The sequence below is a fragment of the Lissotriton vulgaris genome, chromosome 1_1 (assembly GCF_964263255.1).
Source record: "Lissotriton vulgaris chromosome 1_1, aLisVul1.2, whole genome shotgun sequence".
Lineage (NCBI taxonomy): Eukaryota > Metazoa > Chordata > Amphibia > Caudata > Salamandridae > Lissotriton > Lissotriton vulgaris.
The window spans coordinates 579230420-579252252 of record NC_141685.1 but is presented as its reverse complement, the minus strand read 5'-3'; the positions used below and the strand labels follow the sequence as shown (position 1 = coordinate 579252252).

The following is a 21833-nucleotide window of genomic DNA, read 5'->3' as shown; positions in this document are numbered from 1 at the left end:
TGATTTATCCCACTGTTAATTTATTGTTAATTGATTTTTAGGTCTCGCCTGAGCCAGCACATGCACTACTCTGGCGAGTCTTTTAGTGAGTGGGCATTTTAAAATGTGGCCACACGCTTTCTGTGTGGCTTCAAGCTTGCGAGAACCAGCGAGAGCACGCGCGCAGCAGCCATCTGGCTTTCCTCGTGGCACTCTTACAGCGTGACTCGCTCTGCCCCTCCCCCACCACAGAGCACGCAATCGCTTTCACGGCTGTGTGACTTTTATGGCAGCACGGCCAAGGCTTGTTTTAATTCCACTTAAATCCCTGGGCATACTTACACTGCTTTCAGGGCTTCCAACCGTGCCACTGGTGGGCTCCTAAGCATCACACACCCTGAACACATTAAAGAAGGCACATGATAACATGGAACCGTTATCTGGGTCAGCTTTGCACGTGTTGCAAGGCGGGGTGCATGTGCAATCCCACTTTCACAGCTCTTTACTGCTCTGCATTTTCTTGTACATTGGATACATGCCTCGCTTCTTTCCTCTGATATAGAAGGCTCGGTTTGGACAACCTCTGCGCTGGCCGCTTGTCTGACAGACTTTTCTCTCAGATGAAATACAAATGTCTCATGACAGGTTAAATATAGGCAGGCTGGCCCTCATGCCCTCGCTACACGGTGCACCATTTCTCATTGTCATCATGGGCTAAGATAACTCTCCCAATGGAAAGCATGAATGACGGCTGCTCTGCCACTAGCACAACATAATTTACGGGAAGGTGCGGCCACGCGTGACGTGCAAGACAGCAGCTATCACTGTGTAGCGGGCAGAGTTGAACCGGGGACTGTACGTGTTGTGCAGTAGGTGTAGTGGCATGCGGGCCACAAAGTGTGGGGGGCCTTTTTTACAACCCATGTTCCTTCATTGCATTAGGGCCTTGACACACATGTTCCGCCACTGCACATGGGTCAGTGATACCCACTTAATGCCTCCATTTTGTGGTGTTTCAGTACAGGGATCGCCTGTGCACACCCCTCTTTTCAGGGCTCACTATTACCAAGGCGGTGTCGACGGACATTTCTCATTCATTTCAAGAGAGTCAAGAGTTGAGATGGTGACGAAAAATGGTCAGCGTCTCCTTCAAAAATAGCTATTGCGTTATCGGTGATGGAAAGCTTATTGCTTAATAATGGAAAAAGAGAGTGCAGGTTTACTTTCATGTGACTCTTGAACCGAGCCTTGCAAGTTCGAGTTATGCACTTGCAAAGAGAACAGCAGCTAATTAAACACACAAATCATTTAAAAAAGGTGTATTTCACAGAAGCAAGTATTCTGTTTAGAGGCAACTTTAAGCCTGCATGGTAATATTATCCTGTACCAGGCCTCTAATTAGATAAATGACAACGTGAGCTGAAAATGCGTTAAATATTCACTGAGGTTGTCACATTGCTGCCAGGGCGTAGCTATCATTAATGCAGCAAGTGTAGTGACACCAGGGCCTGGAAGGATGAGGGGCCCGCCCCACCCAAACTATTGTTGGCTATTCCTACCTAGCAGGCTGTTGGGGGCAGGGGTCCTGTTCTTGGCTTGCATTTTCGCCAACTTCACCGCGGCCACACTGCTGATCTTGCATATGTAGTACTCTTTGTAAATGAATTTGTAGTGCCTGCCACTTCAATGCAAGTATTTTTAGAAGCCCAGAAAGAAAAAAATAGAGTTAGCTGTTTCGGTGTTTGTTCTCTTTTAGGAACAGGGCAACTTTTGAGGCAATTTATTGCAATCTGGCTGCCAGTGTTGTTGAATGAAGGGAGCTGCTTGCAGTGGCCTTAATGTTGTACTTGGCCACAGTGACCAATCGCTATGATAGAATGTAGAATATACATAATGGAGCAAGATTTTGTGAATTGTTTACATGTAAGAAGTATGCAAAGGTTATACATAAAATTGCCATGCAAGCGCCCTGTGGAAGCATTCACCCTCACGAAATTCCAAGCTGTGCATCTACACCTTAAAAGTGCACATATACCAATACTGAACTATTGCACTAGTGAAAACTTCAATAAATTGGAATTATCAGTTCAGTATTAGATACAGTTTGGAGTGGAACACTTTATAGAGAACACGTGTACAACTGAAGCATCTTCAACATGAGCCTGCGGCACATAGAAGCAAGCATTGGCTAAAAGTTCTCGCCTTGGCAAAATATACCACTTTTTTGTGCAAGCATATACAGGAGAAAATCAAAGTTTTCATGGAAACAAAGTAAAATTGCTGCAATCTAAACCTTACGGGTATATGCTGCAAACAAAAAAAATGAAATGAAACAGCACTCTCTTTCAGGCGGCTGTACAAATGTGACAATGCAAAACACGTCACTCGCAGTGCAAGGCAGTCAATGAATGGATGACATGGACTGAGCATTGTTTCATGCTGTGTACTCTGGGGAGTGAAAACAAAATCTGAATGAAACTTGCAGGGACTGACGGATAAAGAGGGGCATATATCTAAATATATATATTTTTTTAACTATTATTTTTTTTTAATGAGACTGGTGAGCCTGTTAAAGTGGTCTCATGACCGAATCTAATTCTGTATGTTTGTGTGTGATTACTAAATGTTCACATAAATTAGATTAACGAAATCTGGTAGTGATGAAGAAAATGCAATTCGTTGGAAAAGTACTCTTTAGGTTATGTCCTAATATTTGATATTTTTGCATTGCAAAGTATTATAATTTAAGGTGCCTTGACGAGAACACTAGTCTCTATTTGGCAAAGTTTGCAATTCAATCTCTAGATCGGATCTTACCCCTAATGAAAACACTGGGTATGGACAACTCTCCGACAAGCTAGTGGACTGTAGTACAGTTTGTGGTTGTGTCTGTAAAAGTTTTCTGAGCAGTTGGTGTGGCAAAGTACCCATATGGACTCGTGACCTACCCAGTGGGCACACACTTTCATTCGGGGGTTCTGTAAAGGGCTTCTAGCCACCTTGTATCAGTTACTCGAGCTCCTTGTGATAGCGAATGCTGCTGGGGAAGGACACAGAAGGCGATGTCACTATTGTCAGGACAACAGCGCGCCTCTTCTTCTTAGAAAGAGACTACAGTGAGTCCATCGGCCTCGCGCAGCAGGTACCATGCACCAGGAAGTGCCTGCCAACCCGCGCGCACTTCTTCCACTGCAGGCCAGAGGAGCTCTTGTTATTCGGCGGGTCGGTCTGTACCTTCCTCCTGAACAGACGCATAGGTCATGGAAAAGAGTTCAGTGTTATAACTGACGTGTGTGAGGGAATTCTGTGGCATTGAGCGCTGCAAAAAAACAGGCATTTTCTGAAATGACTGCTGGCTTGCTAGAACACACGGTGCCTCCATGTTTCACGTGATGCCAGCTTTCTTCCCTGGCTCTAGTCTCCCGGTGAAGTGCTGTATCACACGTGGAGCCAGAAAGGCATAGGTTCCTCCTGTTTATCTCGCTTGATGAAAAATAGTATCAAAGTTGGCAGGTCTGCTGTTGTCTGATAGAAGAGCAATTTCACTAAGTTTTTGAAAAATATGTAGTGTGTCTGTCTGTGGGCACAAATCCGTAGGCCTGAATATATGTGTCGCTATTTAGGTATGGGGAAAGTAGTTTCTAAAAGCAAAAAATGTGTGGGATCCCATATGTTTTCTAATGAGTCTGCCTCCAGCGCTTCCAAATGCCACTGGCGGACCTCCCGGAGCAGCATCTGCAGCACGTGTTGTGCCTGTTCAAGGCATGGTGCTTCACAGAAGTGTGCTAGGTGCAGACTGAGCTGAGGATGGCAGACACATACCTGGCCCTTGGTTTTAAGAGGGTTTATCGTGTTCTCGATTAGGAGCTGGATGCTCACACCAGCACATGGAAAGGGCATCTTTAACCTCGCCCCACCAGTCAATCCTTGACTGTTTCTAGGATACAAAGCAGAAAATCTGGAAACGAATTTTCTTTTGGCTTAATTTGTGACTGTGTTTTCCGGTGCTCAGTACCGGCACTTAATTGCCAGCACCGGGGCTTATGACTGTCTGCCACATGGTAGTGGTGTCTGCCAATTTTGGTACACAACAACAACATCTGTTTTTTATTTAAATTAACATTTCCAATTAGTAGTGTTTGCCTCCATAGCCATTCTTATGGCTCTTGGGGGGGTTGTAAAAGTATGAATGGTCACACCTTTAAGAGAGTGATGATTAGTAGTGTGTTGGTGCTGTTGGCAGCGCTGCTAGGGGCACCGGATGGTGCAAGCTCTAGTGTCCTCCTGTCGAGAGCCCGGGCACTAAGTTGTTTACAAATTAAGCACTCAGACTACCAAATGTCTGGATGATGTGTGACTCTTGAAGGTGGTCCTTATTTTTCAGCTAATAGGATGGTGCATTCTGGGGCTTGGGATTTTAATCTTACATGTCATTGTGGGCTCAAAAACTCAACATGAAAAGTGATGTTAGCTACAATGCCAGAATTTGCTGGAGGAAACGCACAAAAAAGAGAACCACTTTACAGCTATGTTTTACATTTTTACAGAGTGGTCTTATCTTTTTCCAAAACTGTACTTGTTTCACAAGCAAACTCAAAAATATACTCATCCTGCATACTTCTTTTTGTGGATTGACTGTTTTATTCACATCATTCATTAAAACAAGAAATGACAAGCAGTGTGTCTTTTGTATCCTGAAAAGGTTTCTACCAGGCTTCTGCAAGATACGACACACACACACAACATGGACAGCAGCAGTTCAACCTTCCCTAGCACAAATTTTAAGTAAGGGACAGGTGGCAGAAACAAGAGGAGCAGCAAAAGGTTCTGTTACATGCTCAGAATAGTTACAACACTTGTAACATAGTGGGAACTTCTCTACCTTGCACCACAGGTACAATACAGCATCAACAGTGCAAGTTTCTTTCCATCCCGGAGGAAGGACAAATGGGGATATAGTGGTGGAAATATCCCTTTTTCATAAACAGCAGAGCTGCAGCAGTACAAGCTTCCCTCTCTCACAGAAAAAATACTAATAGGACAGCAGCAGTGCTAGCTTCCCTCATAGGATGGCTGCATATTGGGCAGCATGGTGCAAGCTCACTTCCTCATAGACCACATACAGCATGGCAGCGGCAAAACAAGCTTCCTTCACCACAGAAGGGAGCCACGGTTGAAGCTTCTCTTCCCTACAGAACATAAACAAGCATTGGCATAGCCAATAGGTCTCTCTTTTGGGACCTTACAAGTGTTTAACCATGCAACAGTTGATGTTGTTGCACCAAGGATATTGTACTGCATAACTAAATACTTATAAGGCCCCAAAAGCGAGACCTATTGGCCATGTAAATGCTTGTTAAATTGTGTAGAGCTGAAACTCCTCAGTAAATCCCTTATCTGCAAAAGGAGTCCCCTATACTAGAAAGTGTGTATCAGACACTGATCTCCTGAAGATGTTGGTTTGTGTGAAATTGTACTGTATAATTCTCAGCATTTTGTGGTAACACACGAATATGAGGGTCAATTCACAAAAGGATTCATAATTATCGGAGGTAGCACTACAGAGGTACTCTATTATGTGCTCTCACATGGCTTTATGAATTGGTTCCAAAAAGCATATTTAATGTTGAATCTAAATGACTCCAAAGGAACATTTTTCTGTTGATTAAATTCTTATGTGTGATATTAATAAGTGTACATAGAGAACTGATTATGTTTTTCAAATTACCAGAATTAGTTATTTATGCAATGGTGATCCTCTTTGACAGTAGAAACAACTACAAAATGATGTTTAGACTTAGAAGCGCTTCATGGAATTAAAAATATGGTGTTTATAACCAGTTTAATTTTCCTGCCACAGAATTAGTAATCTTCCTTGTACTAACGCCTTTAAACATCTTTAGGTGAACTTTACCTATATGCAGAATATATTTGCCAAAGTCCTGGGACTGAACAGTATTAAAATATGTGTCCTCTCCTCCTTCAATTTATAATTGAATTCAACGATCGTGGAAGACATTTTCAGGAATACAAGAAATTCTACTACAGTCCACTGAATTTGCGTGTGGCTAAATATGGGTGTCTGCCATTGACCGCTATTTTACCTAGATTATCCATGGGTGCACTGTTTAGAGCCCACAATTGCTTTCATGTGCCAAAGTCTAACCTCTAACAGGTGTCAGAAGGCGACCACCTGTGATGCAGATGAATAATGGAGCTATGAGTCCTTGGCTGTCTGTTTATTTCCTCTGAGTTCACTTACTGTGATGCAACTTATTTTGCATCAGGTGGGCATAAACATCATGAGACATAATTCTTTTTCATTTAATCAAACATTAAATTTGGTAGTTAGTTTACTTTCTTTACTGTTGGAAATTTGGTTGCACAGTTTGGGGGAGCGAGGGGGGTGAAACCCTACTCAAGCAGCAACCACAATCCTTGTTAGGGTGAAGTCACAAGCAAACCCCCAAATTTAATCTATGCTCAACCCTCCGATAACTTGGCACAGAGAAGTCAGGCTTAACTTAGAGGCAAATTTGTAAAGAATGTATGCAGCACTTCAAACATTAATAAAGGAAAAACACAACACATGGAAAATCCCACATCAACATAGAAGAACAGAGTACATTTTAGTAAATAAATCAAGACTGAAACAACAAAAATCAAATCTGTAAAATCGGAGATATGCTAGGTAAAAAATGTCTGTGAAATTTACTCCAAAAAGCACCAAGCACCAAGCACCAACTGTGAGTATCTGGTTGCGTTAGACCAGGGCAAAGTCACAAGTTCAAGCTGACAGCGATGGAGAGCGTGCTGGCTACAGATAACCTCCTAGGTCTGCTGAACACGCACGTTAACCCTGGTTGCGAAGCGCTCTGGAGTACCGCGTTGAGAATGCGTCATACAGAAGAGGCAAAGCAAGGTCTGGGAGTGGAGATGCATCACGTAACTGCAGGAAGCTGATAAGTGCGTTGCAATGTCCTTGCATAAAGATGCATCTCACAGCGATGTTTCCAGTGGGCTGCTATAGCTGATTTGGATCCTTGCCCTGGGCAAGTTCACCCAGCAGTGGCAATGGTTCAGTTCAGAGGGCAATGAGTTGGGCGGCAGAGGTAATGTGCAGCTTCTGCGGGAGATGCGCCATGGAGAAGCGTTGATTATGCTGAATCCACAGATGGTCTGGCCGAGCACCTTCAGGCCCACTTCAAATGACCAAGAACCTGTGGAGGCACCACTTTTGAAGGCAAGACTCACCGATTACAGAGTCCAAGTGCTGGGTTCAAGGTAGCTGGAAGCCTGTTATGTCCCTGATGCATCTGATCAGGAGGCCGGCTAACTAGTCCTTGGAGTCACTTTGGCGCCCTGGGTTTAGAGATGTAGGTCCAGTCCATCTCACCCAGACAAGATGGCAGCAGGACAGCAGGTCAGCACAGTAGAGTAGCATTCCTTTCAAGCAGCAGTCCAACACAGTGGCAGTCCTTTCAGCGGCACTGCAGTTATTCTTCGTGGCAGATTCCACTGGTCCAGAAGTGTACTGAAGAATTGGGGTCTGAGGTCCAATATTTAAACCTGGTGCCCACTTTCAAGTGTAGAAAGCTGGTAGAGGTTTCTAACCCCTGAGGTGTCGGACATCCTTTTTCTTCCTGTCTTAACCCCAGCTTGTCTGGGGGCACAACATACCACTGACAAACCCTTTGTGATGTGCAAGTGTGGTAGGTGGCAGTTCCTCTGCCTCATTAGCTCAGTATAGCCCATCCTGCCAACACCTATCTTCACATTTGTCTCACTGTCTGGGAACTGTACACAAAGACTAACTGAAAATTGTACCTGCTCATGTGACCCAGGATCAGACTGCAGGCACCAAATGGTTAGGACAAGAAAATGCCGCCCTCTTAAAAGTGGCATTTTCAGAATTGTGATTAAAAATCCAAATTTATCATTAAAGAGGGCCTTTAATTACAATTCTTTAGACACCAAACCTGATCGTTTTACCTGCTTTCAATTGGATGTTACAGCTTATTAAATGTACTTAGGTAACTCCAAAATTATCCTATGGGAGAGGTTGGCCTTGCAGTAGTAAAAAAATGTAAGAGTTTTTCACTACAGGGAAATGTGGAACCTAAAAGCTCTGCACCCTGCCCGCTTGGCTGTTCAGCGCCTCTATAAGGGGTGGATTATCCATTTTAGAAAGGAAGGTTGGGGACTGACAAAAGGTTTATTTTGCCAGGTCAGCATGGCTGTATAAAAAATGCACTCTGAAGTAACTCCAGAGACCACATTCAAGTGGAGAACACATTTTTTTCCAACCAGCTACGCAGATAAAGCTCCCATGCCTGTTCCACAGCAACTGTCACTACAGTTCATCAGACTGATCACAGGTTTCTGTTACCAGAAGTTTCATCATATGAACACCATGGCAACGATCACCAAGCAAGCTGACAGTCACATTATAACACACACAGAGGCTTCATCGGAAGGCCTGAGAGGGCTACTTAAGTGTGTGGCACAATTAGTGCTGCAGGTCCACTAGCAGCATTTATTGTATAGGTATTTTGCACATGTAGTACCATGTAGTACTACTTTACTAGGGCTTACACGTAAATTAAATATGCCATTTGGATGTAAGCCAATTCTACCATGTTTAAAGGTGAGAGCACAAGCACTTTAGAACTGGTTGGCAGTGGTAAAGTGCTCAGAGTCCCAAAGGCCACAAAATGGGTTCAGAAAACAGGAGGGTGAAGACAAAAAGTTTAAGAATGACCCTACAGAGAGGGCCAAGTCCAACCCTTAAACTTTAAAACCAACTGGAATGAATGACCGGACTGAATTCAGTTGTTATCTATGATAGTTACCATGAAACACTCAACTATAATGTATCTTGCATGATTTCTTTCGTTTAATTGCCTGCTTTTGATACCCATGCATAATTTTTTCACTACACTGCTGGTCAATCGAATTTGATTGTTTTTTATTCATTGTTTAACCAGATCACTCACTTTTCCTTTCAGTCTAACACACTTTATCTTTTTTATCATGGTTGGTTACCATGGTTGCTCATGTAGTCTGTTTTCACTGTTCATGAATACGATAGGGGTTTTGTATATGCAATTTATTTGATCTTTTACAGAACTTGAGTGATGATAACACCATCATGAGTTTTTTGTCAATGAGGATTATCTCATTTTGTCGAATCCTGTTGGTTTCTTTCCTTTACCTCACCCGTTTCACCCGTTTTCACCCCTGTCCATCATGGCCTCTCTATTTACGATCACGGACGTGGTCCGTTTTCTATATCCATTAACAGCATGGCGATTTAACTTGCACTTTTCACACCGATCAGGGAACAGCGTTTTCCGAGAATGGCGTTTAGGAACGTTTGTCCTGTTTAATCGGTAAGCGGGTGTATGCGCCTCACTTTCTCTATCCTCGAACTCGACTTCACATCGTGGGTTCCTTTTAATCACAACGCAAACCTTTTTCTCGTTTCGCGCACAGCTTGTTTTCATCCATTTGGTGAGTGGGTGTATATATTTCACGTTTCAAACTCAAACTTCCTGATCTTGGTTTTTCTTCGTGGGTCATTTGCATTTGGTAATCTAATCTTTTTACACACGCAGATAGGTGTTTGACATTCAGATTTATCTATTCATTTAACTTATCACTCTGAATCACGGGGTGGCATTTAAAGCTACGCTACTTGTTATCATTTTGAGACATCATTGTTATATTAGATATGAGTTAGATATATAGTCCCTGATATATCCTTACATGTGATTATTTAATTTGTAGAATCCAGTCCCTGATGAAGGCTAATGCTTAGCCGAAATGCATTGGACAAGGAAGCAATTAACCATAAGGCTGGATTACTTGTTTTGAGGAATCAATCTTGGAAATTACAAAAATAAAGAATTTTGAAATGTGGAATTAATTTGAATTCATAATTCTGTGGAACTTTACAACCCAACCTATGGGCATACCGCTGTGACCAGGGGACGTCACTCAATTAAGGGTCACGCAATTCAAAAGGTTTATTTTGCTAGGTCAGCATGGCTGTATAAAAAATGCACTCTGAAGTAACTCCAGAGACCACATTCAAGTGGAGAACACATTTTTTTCCAACCAGCTACGCAGATAAAGCTCCCATGCCTGTTCCACAGCAACTGTCACTACAGTTCATCAGACTGATCACAGGTTTCTGTTACCAGAAGTTTCATCATATGAACACCATGACAACGATCACCAAGCAAGCTGACAGTCACATCATAACACACACAGAGGCTTCATCGGAAGGCCTGAGAGGGCTACTTAAGTGTGTGGCACAATTAGTGCTGCAGGTCCACTAGCAGCATTTATTGTATAGGTATTTTGCACATGTAGTACCATGTAGTACTACTTTACTAGGGCTTACAAGTAAATTAAATATGCCATTTGGATGTAAGCCAATTCTACCATGTTTAAAGGTGAGAGCACAAGCACTTTAGCACTGGTTGGCAGTGGTAAAGTGCTCAGAGTCCCAAAGGCCACAAATTGGGTTCAGAAAACAGGAGGGTGAAGACAAAAAGTTTAAGAATGACCCTACAGAGAGGGCCAAGTCCAACCCTTATTTAGGACTTAATCCCAGCTTCAGATTTTAATATGCAATGAAGTACAACCAAAGGCCTTCGCAGATGTAGATGCCACTTCACTTGATTGGTGCTATTGGGTCAATATTTGATACCACTAGAAAATGCACAGTAGGCAAATGAACTACAGTTGTGCCTCTCATACAATCATTAATGTAAATGGTCTAAATAGGATGCATTACATTTCGCTTCTTTAAAGTCTAACTTTTGCCTTCAGTAAATAATGTTTTAATTAAGTATGCACATACAAACATATATATATATATACATATATGTATACATTAAAATTGAGAATGACGATGTGAAGAAAAAACACAAAGGCATATGCAGACACACACATCTGCTGCAGAATTAACAATTTGTTTCATAAACCTTTCAGTGATTAAACATGTTGTTTGTCCGCAATATTAAAAATTCCTTTCCAATTAACATTGCATTTTAGCAGTTGGACATTTTCCCAGAACTCAATTCTTCCGCTTTTTATCTCTAGCACTAATACACATGCTGGAGGAAAAAATGTTGGATGTTGAAAACATGTAATTCCTGGTGATGATGTAAAGGGGATGTTACTAATTTTATAATGCATTTTCAGTAAATTGCTAACTGAAAGCCAAAAAAATTGCTGTTGACTGTAGCAAGGGGGGATACATTTTTTCCAATATGGCAGTTACACATATTGAATGCTGTGTGTGCATTTGCACTAGGGCCTAATGGTTAGAGCGGTCTACCTCACCCAATTATCATAATATTATAGTACATAACCAGGGGAAAGGAGCCTATTATTCCATATTAAGCCTCTTTCCAAACTTCATGTTACTGCGACACATGCTCTTTGTGACCCATTGACCTCTCTCTGGTCCCTTTGTTTGTGCCGCCATTACAGTGCTTCATTGCGTTTGTTTTATCATTGCTGTTGACTAAACTTTGGGCCCTTAGGGTAGGTATGGTCGTATGGACAACACTCGGATTACAACTCACTCTCTTGCTTTGTTTTGAAATTCTCTATAACTTGTATGAGCTAGAGAAATTAAATTATATGGTCACAGCACACATGCTGGCCATAAACAGAAATTATGAATCCAAACAGACCCTGTTGCCAGAAAAGGGATAAAGCTTTTAGTCTTTGCTGCTGTTGACGGTCAGATGGAGCATTAGTGGTAATTTCTCTTTTGTCCGTCCTCTACTGGACTTCCCGCTTGACTCGGTCACGTGACCTCTCAGCTGTTGCGTGGTGTCTTTCAGCGCCTATCCCCGCTGCTGAGGTTGAAACCTCCCGGAACAGTAGGTGTCCCAGATGATACCAGCGCGTGTGTCTCCTCTGAGCTGCGACATTCTTTCGAGGCAGGCATGTGGCGCCCCATCTGTAGGAAATGAAATAATCCGTTCTCACAGAGTCCTGGAAGTGTCCATCTGGCACCCGGGAGCAACAGGCGTCAGAGCTCGCATCTTCCGTGGCTGTTCATAAACCGTCGTACAGCAACCAGCCAGGAAGTGTCCTTTGGCTAATGAGAAGTTTTATCCCCACATGAACATACCTAAACGAAAGCGGGAAAAAAAGAAAACAAATCCATAACAAACTGCCAGCGTACTGCATGTGGGTGCCGAGGATTTGAAGTCGCTTGGATATTTCTCGAAATAAATGTTTGAGTTACCTAAAGGGAAAGGCCCAGGAGGTGTAACTTGTAGGAAGAGAATTTACCTTCATGTTCCGTCATCAATGTCTGAGTTGATATTGCTACGCTTTTAAATTCAGTACATATGTAGAGTGTCACAAAACTACAATGACAACTTACAACGTGTTTGTACATCAAGCACATTCCATCCAATATGCCTGTCACACAGAACTTTATTATTGGTAAGCATGTACACCTGCTAAATTTATCCCCACAGCAAATAGAAAGTATTGATATGGCAATTTTCTGCCAAGAGTTTAACAAATATCTGTGAATCAGGATATTACGATTAGTATGACAATAATAAGCTTTCCTGCAATAACCACCATATTCATTAATGCACACAATCCTCTTTGCCAATGCCATCTGGTAAAACACACAATTTTTAAAATATGTCTTTACACCAGGCTTTTACTGAAATATCTTACATTAATGCTGTGAAACTGGTTGGCATATCCTCTAATTATGTAACCTCTACTATGAAAAGCAGAGAAGAGACCATGATCCCTATGTCACTAACCTTCCCACGGTTATACTTTACCCACTTTTCAAACAATAATCCGAATTGTTGGGTTTCTAAGTATAGCCAAATGTTTTCTCTCAGGCTCAATCTACAGTAGCACAATGTGTTAATTTGAGTGCCGGGTACATTTGAGAAAATGTTTACACTTGAGGCAGATGGCAGCAGAAAGTGTTTGACCAGGAGTTGAGTGGGCTGAAGAGTAAATGGGCCCAGGACCCTCAGCATAACACAAACAATACATGTTTGGCCTGGGAGCAGAGGGCATTACAGAAGGTTTGTTCCAAGCACAGGGTGCCCTCATAGCTCCTCCACTCGATCGGCACACACTAATATAACAAATGTCTTGGTGTGTATTTCATGGTCTAGTTGCTTTTGTTCCTGGGTTTAGTGGTAATATTGGCGTGAGTCAAAGGCAACCAGTCATATTGCTCCAACGAAACCACATGCTTAGGATAGCCCTTCTTGTTTGGGAAATCGCTCAATTTAACAGGCACCTGTTTACAAAACTTGATTAAGTGTTCTTCAGTCTTGCTATGAAAAATCTAATTACAATGTAACTACGTTTAGTAATTCTCCTGTGTCTTAAACGATGCTCACGACTGCACCTGTCTTTTACTATCATTTTAGAGAATACCAGTATCCTTAGAGAAGAGCAGGGTTCCTTTTAGAAACACATCTACTCAACATAACAGATCTCTTGGTCAGACTCATTCCATTAAATGATAGGTTGATCCCCTTAATCACCACAACAGCTGAATCTACTCTGACAAATACGATGACCCTGGATAAAGTCCAGAAGGTTGCATTTTTAATGATCCTACATGCTTGGTGCACCAAACAGCACGATTGGAAGGTGCCCCCTCCTACCTACCTTGAAATATTTAAATCAGCAGAGTTAAAAATATTCAAATCACTGCAGTATAAACCTAGAAGGGTCAGAAGCAATATAGATCTAATCACTTATGGCGAAAATCCTCTCCATTTAAAGAACCCTCATTGATCTCGAGAGAGAAACTACTAGAGAAATATTTGAATTTTCGCTGGCCAAAGGGAATGGAAAGATTCTCATGCAAGTCCTTTCTTGAGTCATTCCTTCCAGAGCTATTTGAATTTACTGATGACCGAGCATTGCAGATCACTCAAACCGAACTTGCATTATTGTGACCAAAACCCAATGCCAGGAAGCTTGTTCAGGTGATCTGCAAACACTTGGGGGCAGTATCTCACACTGACAGAATAGCATCAGTCTCTTAGAAACACCTCATAATCAAGGGCCCATCACATTTACAGCACCCAATATCAGCAAATAACTGTGTATTTCAGAAAAAGTGGTAACGGTGAAGGAATTGTTGGCTCTTCATTGCTGTTTTGCATCTTGAGATACAAACGCAATTTTTTTGACTGAGTGCTTCTGAAGGTCTCTTTCAGAGACACTGCTTAGTCCGTTAATAATTCTAGATATGTTGTGCCTTCCTGGGCAGAAAAACTCAAGTGGCTGCATAAGGAACATTTCTGTGCATTGCTGGATTTTGCCAGATCGGAATTAACTTCCTTCCTGCAAGCAGAATTAGACAATATTGTGTTGCTGATTGCAATAAGTGTTGCCATATTTAAAAAAAATTATATACATTTTGATTCTACGTATTTCAATGGGTAGTCATTGTAAGAGAATTAACTACTAGCCACTTTCAGATTCAAAGTTTTCCAGATACCTCCATTTCAGAAGGATACCTGGTTTTCAGTCCTAGGCTTTGCTTTTACAAGTAACTGTCATCAGACATATTCATCAAAATGATTCAATGGAAGCACAGAATATATTTATTGGTGATATGAAAACTCTGCCATGTAAGCATAGCATTTTGCTGATACAGTATAACTGGGCAAACCTGTTTACTGACAAGGGGAATCTGTTAGGTTTTGCAGTTACAAAGGTACTACATGTGAATTTTTAAATAAGTGTGGAAGTTCTAGAAGCCAGGCAACCTTGACCAATTTTATGGTGTTACATCGCCTCTCAACCCTTGTCTCAACCCTCCTGCACAGCATGCTGGAACAATACAAGATGGCATTGTCCAAAAGTCACTGGACACATTACCTCTGGGAGCCTCAGTTCTGCCCCTTGCTGACATTACTGCCAAGGCCTTTGCCACCAAAACATCAAGCAGGAGCCCCCTTCTGTGTTGGCCCCAGTTGTCTGGACTTCCTCCTTTGTTGAGAGGGCCTGGGCTGTCTAAGCCCTGGTACATTGCGACAGCTAATTAACAACAGATGTAAATTTTCTTCCCCACTCCTTCTTCCTCAGGGGCTGAGGGAAGCAGTGTTAAGTACTCCTTGTGGGCGGGGAGGCCTTTGTGTCCTCTGCTGGGAGCAGAGTAATTAACTTTATCCAGCAAGGAGACAAAAGGCCTGCGCTCTGATCCTGAGCTGATACAGGGAAATATGAAAGTGTTGGACGACCCATAAAGTGTTCATGTATGATCTTCGGACTTGCGTATATGAACTGGGCTTACACGTCCCTCCTCAGTTTCATACCCCACAGGACTTTGTAGGCCTAAGAGAAGGAAATCTGTACTATAAGGAAGATTCCCCATGTATGTATAATAAAGTGTCACTGCAGATAAAAGAGTAAATCATACTGACTTCACCTATCAGTGCCCACTAGAGAGGAATCGCCTTCACGGAGAGCTATGCCATCTTGTGGTGAAAGCCAGATATCCCTGGAAGTTACAAACCAGAAACACCAGTTTTGTAGGCCTGGGCAGAGCTTGTGGAGCTTTATCCCATAGAATTCCACAGAGTAGCTGAAAAACTCAGCAAAATAATAAAGGGGTGCCATGAGCGACCAGGTTATTGCTAGATTACCTGTTATGAGGTCCCCTTGGCTGTTGGGGTCGTTGGGGTCAAGAACCCCTATTGTTATGACAAGTAAGTCCCCCACAGTGGTATGACTTAGATGTCGTTGTAGGCCCGCCCTCTTAATCAACCAGTCTGCAAAGGGGACTCCTGGCACACTACTGACTGGGGGATGAAGTCCCTGTGGCTGCTGAGGGTTGTTGGGGCCAAGAATCCATATTGTAGTCACAAGTAAGTCCCCCACAGGAGGATTGCTGAGATGTCTTTGAAGACCCGCACCCTTTCTCAACCATTCTACTGGTTGGGTGATGAAGTCTCCTTGGCTGCTCTGAGTCTTTGGGGGCGGAGAACCCCTGTCCTTGCCACAAGTAAGTTCCCCATAGAGGGATTGTTGAGACATCTCTGGAGGCCCACCCCTTTCTCAACCGCTCTGCAAAGGATCCTCCTGGCGCACTACTGTTTGGGTGATGAAGTCCTCTTGGCTACTGTGAGTCATTGGGGGCCAAGAATCCCTATTGTTCCCACAAGTAATTTGTAATTTGTAATTTGTAGTGGTATTTGTAGAGCGCAACGGTCGCTCCGAAAGGAGCATCTTGGCGCTGTTTGATGGTAAGCAGTCAGTTACATAAGCAAAAATTAAATGGCGGCCATGATATATTCGTCTGGGAGATTAAAAATCCAGGTTTTTAGTAGTTTCCTGAACTGGGTTTCTTGGGTTTGGGACCTGAGATTATTGTGCATAGAGTTCCAGGCTTTAGATGACAGGTAAGTCAAGGTTTTGCCACCTTTGGTTTTGAGGTTAAACCTAGCTAGCTTTATTTGATTGTCATTAGAGAATCGTAGAGTTCTAGAAGGGTTGTAGTGAGGATAACGCCTGATGAGATATTTAGGGCCTGTGTTGTTGAATGCCCGAAATGCGACGATTAGAATCTTAAAAAATATTCTTTTATGCAAAGGGAGCCAATGAAGAGTCTTTAAGGCAGCTGATATTGAGGATTTTCTGGGTAGTTTTAAAACTAATCTGGCTGCCGAATGTAATACACTTTGAAGTTTTTTTAGTGTAGATTTTTTTGCACCTGCCATAAGACCATTGCAGTAGTCGAGGCGGGCGAGGATTAGAGCCACTGCTACAGCCTTTCTTGAGTCAGTGGGTAAGAAGTCAAAACATTTTTTAAGAGATTTTATGATGCCAAAGCAGCGACCTGCCACATTCCTGACATGTTGGTCGAAGGATAATTCAGTGTCGAACAGGACTCTGAGATTCCTTGCTGTCGCTACGGTCTGTGGGGGAGCAGTGGAGTCCTCTGGCCACCATAGGCTGGGACAGAAATTAACATTTTTTCCCATTGGGAGAATTTCTGTCTTGCTGGCGTTACATTTCAGGTGGTTTTTATCCATCCAGTGGAAAACGGCCTTCAGACAGTTTTTAAGATTTTGTTCGGCCATAGTAGAATGTTCATCTAATGGTACAATGAGTTGAGTATCATCGGCATACGAAGTTACGAGTATGCCGAATGATTCAATCAGGGAGATAAGTGGGATCAAGTACACATTAAAGAGTAGAGGACTCAAAATGGAACCTTGAGGGACTCCAGACCGAACCCTCTTCTCTTTAGAGAGGAAAGGGCCCAAGGCAAGGGTTTGGGATCTGTCAGTTAAGAAGGATGTTATCCACGCAAGAACCACATCTGAGATACCAATATCTTTCAGTCTGCTCAACAGTATAGAATGCGAAATGGTATCGAACGCTGCTGTGAGGTCCAGTAGAATCAGCACGGTGTTCTTTCTCTGATCTTGTAACAGCTTTATAGAGTCTGTCAATTCAATCAAAGCAGTTTCTGTAGAGTGATGGGGACGGAAACCTGACTGTTGGGGATGGAGGACGTTGTATGCTTCTATATGACTTTTTAGTTCTCTATAGACCATTTGTTCAGTGATTTTTCCCAAAACTGGGAGGAGTGATATTGGACGTAGATTAGTGAGGTCTGAGGGGGATTTATTAAGTTTTTTCATCAGGGGTTTTACTATTCCCTGTTTCCATTCACGTGGGATGATACCTGTATTGAGGGAAGAGTTAACAATCTTGTTTATGATTGGATTCACCACATCAATTAACTGATGGAGAATTCTTGGGGGACATGGGTCCGAAGGTGATCCTGATCTACAGGCTAGGATTACATCCCGTGTTTGGGCTAGACTGACCGGTGTGAAAGTTTTAAGACTTCCAATTGTGTTTTCTCCCTGATCAGAGAGGGTAGAAGTCTGATCGACTTGGGGTATAGGAAAGTTTTTCTGTATTGAGTCAATTTTCTCCTCAAAAAAGTCAGCTATTTGATTGTAGAACTCTTGGGATGGGGGTATTTCAGGCTGTAACGCTCTGGGATGGGTTAAAGTCTTGACTATCGAAAACAATGTTTTTTGTTTTTGTTTGGCATCCTTGATGGCATTGATATAAAAATCTTTCTTGGCAATTTTTATGCTGGAGTGATATATCTTCCTCAGCTGGATATAAGAGTGTCTGTCTGCCGTGTCGTAAGTTCTACGCCACTTGCGTTCGCCTTTTCTACATAATAGATGGGCTTTGGCTAATTCTGCAGTAAACCAGGGGGCATTTGTCTTAGGTTTGTAAGTGCACCACACTGGGATTGCTGAGACGTCGTCGGACGCCGTGCCCCCTTTCTTAACCACTCTGCAAAGGGTCCTCCTGCTGCTCTACTTGTAGGGGGATGAGGTCCTTTTTACTGCTGAAGGTCGTTGGGGGCCAGGAACTCTTATTGTGGCCACAAGTAAGTTCCCCACAGCGGGATTGCTGAGATGTCGTCTTAGGCCCACCTCCTATCTCAAAAACTCGTCAAAGTGGCGTCCTGGAGCACTTCTGGTGGGCGGATGAAATCCCCTTGGCTATTGAGTGCTGTTGGGGGCCAAGAAGCCATATTGTTGCCACATGTAAGCCCCCCACAGCGGGATTGCTTAGACGTTGTTGGAAGCCCTGCTTGTTCCTCAACCACTTGGCAACGGGGCCTCCTGACACACTACTGGTTGGAGGATGAAGTCCCCTTGGTACTGAGGGTCGTTGGGGACCAAGAACTCCTATTGTTTCCACAAGTATTTCCCCTACAGCGGGATTGCTGAGACTAGGGATGAGCGTAATTTCAAACTCCGCTCCACCAAACTCGACGTTCCAAGTGGATCACTGAGTGGCAAAACTCTGCAAACTACACCAGTGGAGGGAAGTTTACTGCCCACCCCTACTGCTTTTGACCACGCCCATCACCATCAGGACATGGAATGTGTGGTCCATGTACGAAACAGGCTAGACAGCCCAAGTCACAGCGGAGAAGGAGAAATATAGCCTTGCCATGCTTGGCATCAGCAAGACCAGATGGACACAGTCTGGAAAGAAATGACTGGCACTTGGAGGAATGCTGCTGTATTCTGAGCATGAGGAAGAGAATGCCCTACTTACTCAAGGGATAGAACTGATGCTAATGCCAGCAGCCAACAGAGGAGCTCTGATTGCATAGGAAGTCCATGATCTGAAAATCATCACAGCGACCTTCCGTACAAAGAAAAAGAGGAGCAACATGACTGTCATCTAGGGCTATGCACCTACAAATGACAGTAAAGAGGAGGACATTTTTTTTTCTACAGCAGTTTCCAGTCGATCCTAGAGAAATGCCTTGAGAGAGACATCACCAGACTGATGGGGTACCTCAATGCCAAGATTGGAAGTGACAACACTGGGCCCGAAGACGTAACAGGCAACCATCGCCTTGGCGCCATGAACGAGAATGGTGAAAGACTCATAGATGTCTGTGCCCTGAACAGTCTAGTGATAGGCAGTAGTCTATTCCCATTCAAATGATTACACAAGGCAAAGTGGTCATCGCCAGACCATTGAACAGAGAAGCTGATTGACCAAGTCTACATGGCCAAGAAGTTATGGAGGTCCCCGTAGTATGAGAGTGATGAGAGGAGCAGTCCTGGCATCAGACCATTACCATGTCATGGCCAGGTGAAAGCTAAAACTGAAGAAAACATGCAATGAACCAACAAACCAACATCAGCTGTATAACAACACCCTCCTTAAAGGTACACAGAGTGATTTCTCAGTTACCCTTATTAGGAAGTTTCAAGTTCTGCAAGAACTAGCGGATAACAAAGACCCAGTAGAAAGAAGGAGAATATCAAAGGAATAGTGACATCATCCTACCAGGAGGTATTGGGTCCTGAGAAATACCAACATAAAGAATGGATCAAAACTCTCCGCAAAATCCAAAAGAGAAAAGAAAAGAAAGCTGAACAAGAGAAGAAACAGCAAAAGTTCAAGGCGAAAACACCAAAAGCAAGAAGGAAGCAAGAGAAGCCTAAGAGCAGACAAGCAAAGATTTATCAGTAGGCTTGCCACAGAAAAATAGGAAGCAGCAAGTCATGGAAACGTGAAATAACTCTACAACCTAACTTGGAAACTCTTCAGCAGATACAGCAAGTCAGAAAGACCTGTTAAAGACAAGGCTGGGAAGGCAATCATGGTTATCGACGGCCAACAACGAAGATGGATGGAGTACTTTGAAGAACTGCTTAACCAGCCCAAAATGCATTCCCCACCAGACATACAGCCAGCTGACAGGGACTTGCCAATCGACTGCAGCAGACCTACCAAGAAAGAAATATGGCAAGCCATCATACATCTGAATAATGGGAAGGCAGCAGGACCTGACAACATTCCTGCAGAGGCATTGAAGGCATACACTGAAACATGAGTAGAAATGCTCTACCCCATGTTTGGAAGGCTCTGGAAAGAGGAAAATTTGCCGTCAGACTGGAAGGAGGGAAATCACATCAATATCCCCAAGAAAGAGGACCTGAGTAACTGCACAAACTACAGAGGGATAGCTCTTTTATGAACCCAAGTCTAAGTGTTCAACAGAGTCATCCTAAATAGAAGGAAGAAACAAGTCGACGTTCAGTGCAAAGATCAGCAAGCCCGCTCCTGCAAAGAAAGATTCTGAACAGATCATGATGTAACACTGAGCATCATCATTGGGCAGTCAAGGGAATGGAATTTCCCCCTCTCTGTCAACTTCATCGACTAGGAGAAGGTGTTCAACAGCGTGGTGCGGGAGGCTCCTTGGAAACTCTTCCATCACTAAAGTGTGCTAGATAAATTTGTCAGGATCATCACAAACTCTTACGCGGGATTTGCCTGCAAGATATTCCAAGGAGGACAACTCACAAAAGCCTTCCATGTGAGGACTGGAGCCTCCAGGTTGTTTGCTCTAGCCTTTTCTCTTTGTGCTTGGCATAGACTCAATCATGAAGACAACCACAGCAAGGAGAAGAAATGGGATCCAGTGGACAACTTAGAAGCAGCTTGACGACCTGGACTCTCCAGACAACCTGGCCCTACTCTCACATACTGATCTGTAAGAGAAGACTGACAAGGTGGGAGCCACATCAGCAAAATGTGGCCTTAATATTTACAGGGTAAAAACAAGATCCTGAAGGCTAATACGGCCAGCACAGCTGCAGTCACTCTTGCAGGCAAAGCACTAGAAGAGGTTGGAGCCTTCAGCTACCAGAGCATTGTCCTAGACAAGATCAGGGAAGCAAGGGCTGCCTTCATTCTTCTAAAGAAGATCTGGAGTTCCAAAGACCTAACACTGTAAAGCAAGATCAGGCCTTTGAATACCAGTGCAATATTGGTCCTTCTATATGTAGCAGAAAGTTGGAGGACAACAGTGACCACCACCTATAAAGTTCAGACCTCCATCAACACCTGCCTGAGGAAAATCCTCCAAATCCTCTGGCCAAACACCATCAACAACAATGACCTATGGCAGCAGACATTTTAACTCTCTAATCATGAAGAAATCATGAAAATAAGCTGGGGATGGATAAGTCACACCCTCCGCCAGCCAGCAATCAAATATCACCAGGCAAGTCCTGACCTAGAACCTTCAAGAGAAAAGGTAAACGGAAGGCCAAGAAACATCTGACGCTGACTGCAAGGAGATGGGTTACACATGGAGTCGGAGGTGACTGGAGAGTCCTGGTTGATGGCCTGTAATTCAGGAGGGATAGTAGGCAGGAGTAAGTAAGTTAAGTACTAAATGGACTGAACCCATTTTGCAACACTTGTCATTCGCTAATAAAATTCAATATAGAGGTCACAGTTTCGCA

At 43.2% G+C, this 21833-nt stretch overlaps 1 pseudogene; it reads left to right on the top strand.

Moving 5' to 3' along the window:
* LOC147747503 (uncharacterized) overlaps positions 1 to 21505 on the top strand; it is a 96893-nt pseudogene extending 75388 nt beyond the window's left edge.
* The last annotated feature ends 328 nt before the right edge of the window (positions 21506 to 21833 follow it).